Source organism: Uloborus diversus, unplaced genomic scaffold (assembly GCF_026930045.1).
Source record: "Uloborus diversus isolate 005 unplaced genomic scaffold, Udiv.v.3.1 scaffold_1351, whole genome shotgun sequence".
Taxonomy (NCBI): domain Eukaryota; kingdom Metazoa; phylum Arthropoda; class Arachnida; order Araneae; family Uloboridae; genus Uloborus; species Uloborus diversus.
The window spans coordinates 1-6,930 of record NW_026558045.1 but is presented as its reverse complement, the minus strand read 5'-3'; the positions used below and the strand labels follow the sequence as shown (position 1 = coordinate 6,930).

At 33.0% G+C, this 6,930-nt stretch overlaps 6 non-coding genes across 6 annotated transcripts; all 6 read left to right on the top strand.

Moving 5' to 3' along the window:
• Positions 1-3,856: 3,856 nt before the first annotated feature.
• On the top strand, positions 3,857-3,938 carry Trnas-aga (transfer RNA serine (anticodon AGA)). Its single transcript has one exon. It is a non-coding gene; the product is annotated as a tRNA-Ser (tRNA).
• A 564-nt stretch (positions 3,939-4,502) lies between these two features.
• Positions 4,503-4,584, top strand: Trnas-uga (transfer RNA serine (anticodon UGA)). Its single transcript has one exon. It is a non-coding gene; the product is annotated as a tRNA-Ser (tRNA).
• A 306-nt stretch (positions 4,585-4,890) lies between these two features.
• On the top strand, positions 4,891-4,972 carry Trnal-caa (transfer RNA leucine (anticodon CAA)). Its single transcript has one exon. It is a non-coding gene; the product is annotated as a tRNA-Leu (tRNA).
• Positions 4,973-5,425: 453 nt separating this feature from the next.
• Trnas-aga (transfer RNA serine (anticodon AGA)) lies at positions 5,426-5,507 on the top strand. The gene has a single exon. It is a non-coding gene; the product is annotated as a tRNA-Ser (tRNA).
• Positions 5,508-6,074: 567 nt separating this feature from the next.
• Positions 6,075-6,156, top strand: Trnas-uga (transfer RNA serine (anticodon UGA)). Its single transcript has one exon. It is a non-coding gene; the product is annotated as a tRNA-Ser (tRNA).
• A 307-nt stretch (positions 6,157-6,463) lies between these two features.
• On the top strand, positions 6,464-6,545 carry Trnas-cga (transfer RNA serine (anticodon CGA)). The gene has a single exon. It is a non-coding gene; the product is annotated as a tRNA-Ser (tRNA).
• The last annotated feature ends 385 nt before the right edge of the window (positions 6,546-6,930 follow it).

Below are 6,930 nucleotides of genomic sequence, written 5' to 3'. Positions count from 1 at the left end.
TTTCCTCACTTATGTCATTTCCTTTTGCTGCATCGTCTACTACTTTAACACGAAGTGGTTCCGGAGGTGTGTGAATCACTTTTTGATATCTCGATACCATTTGACCAAGCAAACGGGCTTTCATATCATCTGGTAACTTATTTCGATCCAACAAATTCGTGATGTCATCTTCCAACCTATCTTCAGTTCTTGGAATATTATGAGAATTTATTAACTCTTCAGGAATCCATGCCATTTTTTTCGCCATAACACTTGTTTTGTTTTTAAAAGTTTTTTCAAATTCTGTTTCCTATTGCTCTGCCAACCATACCTGCGACTGCAGAAGCAAGTGCTGGAAGAATGAGTGGTAAGAACCCTCCCACTTGATTTACTAAAATTTTTTTTTTAGATTTAAATGGTATACTCTTTTGAGTTAGTTTTCTTAACACGTTCTTATATTTTTTCAGCTTCTTTACATTAACGGGTATGTTTCCTCCTAATATATTCAAACAAATTTCACACAAACAGATAATTTGAGGTTTGCAGTAAAGCTTTTTTTTGCTCTCGTGATGAATGCGCTAACAAGTTTAAAAAGGGGAGATTCTTTTTTAATTTCTTCATTAGATAGGATGAAAAAAGCAATAATATCCTTTTTCGTTCGGAATCAAACTATCCCTCAGACGAAACTCTTCTTTCGTTGATGGATGCAAATCGATAAATAAATAGGTATGTGCTAAATCAGTGGCTTTTATATATGCATCCAAAAAAAATTTTGACTTTTGAGGATACAGTTGTCGTCCTAAACAATTAACTTGACTCATATCTCTTGAATTTTTAAACAAAATAATATAATGAGCGTTCAAACTTATGTCGCGCATAACTTTTAGTCGTGGAAATAAATTTTGCAATATTAAAATTACGCTTACATTACGATGATGAGAAGCAGCAGTGAATAAATCAGAAATTTTATTATTTAAATGATGCATCTGATCATCAAGTATGATCAAATCAACCCCCTCATAGTCCTGTGGCAAGCCGGAAACAAATTTGATATGTTTTTCTTCCAAAAACCAAGGAGCAGAATACAAATAACACCAAACAATGTTTTTAATTTTTTTTTCATATATGTTTCTTTTGATGAGACGGCGAACAAGACTAGTTTTTCCTACTTGAGAAGGACCAACCACGATTAGACTACTTGGATGCTTAAGCTTCAACATATTTTATAAACTAAAAAATAACTCAAAACAATTATCTTGTTTTCTCTGAATTACATCGGGAACAAACTATACTCTTAACGACTACATAACAAGATTGCGAGTTTTGACATTCGCAAAGTACTCGATAATCGCAATAAGGACACTTTTTCAAAACGCACATATTTTTAAAGTGTTTTTAATAATACTTATGACGATAGTAACAGATGATTCATTTAATTTAAACGATTTTTTTCTTGTTCTTCTACTTTCAGGATGTGTGCATGTTGCTTATATATGTACCTGATGGGAAGGTGCACGCTGCTTATATATGTACCCGATATGCGAAAATCCATACCTCCTCCACCCCACCTTCTCATGCATATGAAATATCGTTAAGACTGTCAGTGTTTGGTATTTAAAAAAATCAAAACACTAACAATCTTAGCATTATTTTATAAAGCACAATCATCTTTCTTAACATTAATTTATGTAGCGCAATCATCTTTTGAAAGAAGAAAGAAATAAAACCTACACAGAAACACAAGAACAAAAAAGACAGGTAAGTTTTTATATTTTTATATTTATGTTTGTTACAATATTTAATAACATCCAAAGCAATAGTTTTCAATCAGTTTCATCATAAGATAAATATTTCATTAAGTAATCAGTATCCAGAGTTTTGAAATAAAAAATTTTTAATTCTTGATTACAATTCTTCTTTTGTTCGTAGTATTGTGAACGAGCCATAGCTGAACACATTAATAAATTTCTAAATGAGTTAGAACAATAATAAACTAATTCATGAAATTTTCCATCAGGTTGATATACATAGAGAAACCCATATGCAGTTTCATGTAGTTTCATAGCAGTTAAAATTTTTCCAGCTTCATTATCGCTTAACGTCACATAATAAGTAATAAAAGCATTCGGATTTTCCAATCTAAATCTCATAGCATCATACAAACAAAGCTGTAATGATTCATACAAAAATTTTTCAAATAAAACAACATCAGATCCATTTTCATCTGAAGACGCAAACCATCCATATCGGTCTATTGCTGTTAACGACGTCATTGCTTTTCAATAGGAGAAAGCTAGAGTAGAACTTATTTCAACCCTTACCACAAAAGGAATGATTTGAAAAAAAAAAAAAAGGAGTCAGGATTTAAAAATCACTAAACTTTACTGCATATATTAGCAAGATACTGCAGAACCAGTCTCTTATACAGAGAGTTTATTGCTGTTTCCGATAAATGTTTATTCAACATAACGTTACAAATAGATACGCGATCTATATAACGGATAACAAAGTCCTCTGACAATTCTTGAAACAAAAATACTTTATTCAAATCAATATTTTTTTCCAGCGATATGATGGTTTTCTCTTTTAATTTTTGATGTTCGGCAACCAAAGATAAATCAAGTATTTCCGAAGTTTCCAAAATAAACTTATCACTTAAAGTCTGATATTGAGAAATTAATTTCCAATCCAATTTATTCGCATGAGATTTCATGAAATTTTCAGATAAATTTTGATATCTTGAAATCAAATTCCAATTCAATAAAAGAGCAAAATCTTCCAAAAAACCCTCCTCCAATACTTGATACTGTGAAATTAAATCCCAATCAACTTTTTCTTTAAATTCTGCAATAAACGTCGGACTCAACTTCTGATATCGAGATATTGTTTTCCAGTCAATATTTTCCTGAAGCTCACGAATGACATCTTCACCCAAAACAGTCGACTTACCGAACTCCGACCAATCAATAGTCATATTTATATCTTCAAGAAAGTATTCACCCCCCTCCCGAAAGATGACTTAAGTTGCTATAGAAATCGACAACAATGTTATTCCTCCAACAAAGCAACACGCTTTATATAGATTTCGAGAACCTCTGAACCAAAGAAAACAAAATATTAAAAAAAACATGACCGATTTATGAAAACTAAGCGGAACAAATCATACGCACACGAACAAACATGTACGCGACATGAATGTGGTAACAGAATCAAACACGAACAGGTTCAGTTGAAGGACATCCGCACAAAGGAGAAATTCAGACCAAGATCAAATAGAAAATGAGTAGATTAGCTACCATGGTTATTAGCTACATTACACGAGTTCAACTGAGGTCATCCATACCGGAAATGAATTGGAGCCAATACGAGGTAATTGGAAATTTCCTGTTTCAGTAGTCAGCATACATATACTACTCCTGTCATCTGCGAGTTCCTGGAAGCAATTCCTCCTTTCCGGGAACTAGAACTTTTGACAGCGCACGAGTTTTTAACGCACAAAATTTTGAAATAAATAATATTTGCTTTCTTCCCCATAGAGTATCGTTTTTCGCTGTCCTTTGGATATAAATTTTTAAAACCTTCTTGATTCTTAACGTGAAAAAAAAACTTTATCTGCCGTACATAAATGAGATTCGAAGAATTTATTATTATAAATTAGGGAAAAGACACAAAAAATAATTAAGTTTTATTCCTTGTGATCAAGTCAAGTAAAACAATCATTGTGTTTCCTTCAGAAGTTTTTTAAATTGTTCACGGTACAATCGCGGGATATTTATTTTGTTTTCAAGACAAAAGAAATTTAAAATATATTCCACACTGAATACTGTAAAATGCCTTTCAGTTAACAGAAATTTAAGGGCGATGTGCCTAGCATCGAGTTGTCGTGGCCGAGTGGTTAAGGCGATGGACTAGAAATCCGTTGGGATCTTCCCGCGTAGGTTCGAATCCTACCGACTGCGAGTTTCTGTTTTGTGTTTCAGAACTAACTGGAACGGATGAATTTTTAGATTTCCGGATTTAACGTACATCAGTCACACTATTGAAGTCCAAGACGAAAGTAAATTTTTTAATAATGTTCGTTTCTGTTTCATGTTTCGTTTCGACAACAATTGGATTTTTCTTCATACTAATAAAAAATCAATACAGAATAGAGGAATATTGAAAGAGAACAAGGTCTAGGGATTTTAAGTCGGAATCTCCCTAACAAACAATTTTTTCCTACAAAAAAAGTGTGTTCACCGGCATGGGAGATTGAAATGGTGAAAACCTTTGAAATACTATTATCTAATGCAATTAGCCCGGTAGATTTTATATGCTGAAAATGGACAATTTCGCATCTGTATGTCTTCTTTATTCATATGTGTCTGATTTTTCTGGTTCACCTTTATTTTTTATTTATAAACTACAGAAAACATGTAAATAATTATCACAAGACTTTTGTATGATATTAGAAAAAAATATTTCTGTGGGGAATTTTTTTGTAATTTAAAGTTTCTGTTACAAAAAATTGAGCCTTGCTCGAGGCAGTGGTGGCCGAGTGGTTAAGGCGATGGACTTGAAATCCATTGGGAATTTCCCGCGAAGGTTCGAATCCTATCGACTGCGAGTAGAATGCGTTGAATCTTTTATTGCGAAAATGAATGTGGTTGATATAGACGATAAATGAGTTTGATTAAGTGATTGAGGGGCTAACTATCTGAAACGTTAAGCAGTCTTTGGAATTTTTAAATTATTTGTAGAAAATATACCGTAAACATTATCTGGCTTGGCAGTTTTTTCCAACTTCTGCGCAATATGTAAATTGAAACCCCTTCATTTCATACAATTTCGTATTATTCAATTTCTAAAGTAAAAACTTGTTATCGAATTACAGAACAGTAGTTTGGTTTAAATTTTTTCCTTGGACGATCTGCAGTTGTGGCCAAGTAGTTAAGGCGGTGGACTCAAAATCCATTGGGACATTCCCGCGCAGGTTCGAATCCTGTCAACTGCGAGTTCCTGGAAGCAATTCCTCCTTTCCGGGAACTAGAACTTTTGACAGCGCACGAGTTTTTAACGCACAAAATTTTGAAATAAATAATATTTGCTTTCTTCCCCATAGAGTATCGTTTTTCGCTGTCCTTTGGATATAAATTTTTAAAACCTTCTTGATTCTTAACGTGAAAAAAAAACTTTATCTGCCGTACATAAATGAGATTCGAAGAATTTATTATTATAAATTAGGGAAAAGACACAAAAAATAATTAAGTTTTATTCCTTGTGATCAAGTCAAGTAAAACAATCATTGTGTTTCCTTCAGAAGTTTTTTAAATTGTTCACGGTACAATCGCGGGATATTTATTTTGTTTTCAAGACAAAAGAAATTTAAAATATATTCCACACTGAAGAAACACTGTAAAATGCCTTTCAGTTAACAGAAATTTAAGGGCGATGTGCCTAGCATCGAGCAGTCGTGGCCGAGTGGTTAAGGCGATGGACTAGAAATCCATTGGGATCTTCCCGCGTAGGTTCGAATCCTACCGACTGCGATATTCTGTTTTGTGTTTCAGAACTAACTGGAACGGATGAATTTTTAGATTTCCGGATTTAACGTACATCAGTCACACTATTAAAGTCCAAGACGAAAGTAAATTTTTTAATAATGTTCGTTTCTGTTTCATGTTTCGTTTCGAGAACAATTGGATTTTTCTTCATACTAATAAAAAATCAATACAGAATAGAGGAATATTGAAAGAGAACAAGGTCTGGGGATTTTAAGTCAGAATCTCCCTAACAAACAATTTTTTTTCCTACAAAAAAAAGTGTGTTCACCGGCATGGAAGATTGAAATGGTGAAAACCTTTGAAATACTATTATCTAATGCAATTAGCCCGGTAGATTTTATATGCTGAAAATGGACAATTTCGCATCTGTATGTCTTCTTTATTCATATGTGTCTGATTTTTCTGGTTCACCTTTATTTTTTATTTATAAACTACAGAAAACATGTAAATAATTATCACAAGACTTTTGTATGATATTAGAAAAAAATATTTCTGCGAGGAATTTTTTTGTAATTTAAAGTTTCTGTTACAAAAAATTGAGCCTTGCTCGAGGCAGTCGTGGCCGAGTGGTTAAGGCGATGGACTTGAAATCCATTGGAAATTTCCCGCGTAGGTTCGAATCCTGCCGACTGCGAGTAGAATGCGTTGAATCTTTTATTGCGAAAATGAATGTGGTTGATATAGACGATAAATGAGTTTGATTAAGTGATTGAGGGGCTAACTATCTGAAACGTTAAGCAGTCTTTGGAATTTTTGAAATTATTTGTAGAAAATATACCATAAACATTATCTGGCTTGGCAGTTTTTTCCAACTTCTGCGCAATATGTAAACTGAAACCCCTTCATTTCATACAATTTTGTATTATTCAATTTCTAAAGTAAAAACTTGTTATCGAATTACAGAACAGTAGTTTGGTTTAAATTTTTTCCTTGGACGAGCAGCAGTTGTGACCGAGTGGTTAAGGCGATGGACTCGAAATCCATTGGGACATTCCCGCGCAGGTTCGAATCCTGTCAACTTCGAGTTCCTGGAAGCAATTCCTCCTTTCCGGGAAGTAGAACTTTTGACAGCGCTAGAGTTTTTAACGCACAAAATTTTGAAATAAACAAAATTTGCTTTCATTCCCATAGAGTATCGTTTTTCGCTGTCCTTTGGATATAAATTTTTAAAACCTTCTTGATTCTTAACGTGAAAAAAATCTTTATCTGCCGTACATAAATGAGATTCGAAGAATTTATTATTACAAATTGTTGAAAAGACACAAAAAATAATTAAGTTTTATTCCTTGTGATCAAGTAGAGTAAAACAATCATTGTGTTTCCTTTAGAAGTTTTTTAAATTGTTCACGGTACAATCGCGGGATATTTATTTTGTTTTCAAGACAAAAGAAATTTAAAATATATTCCA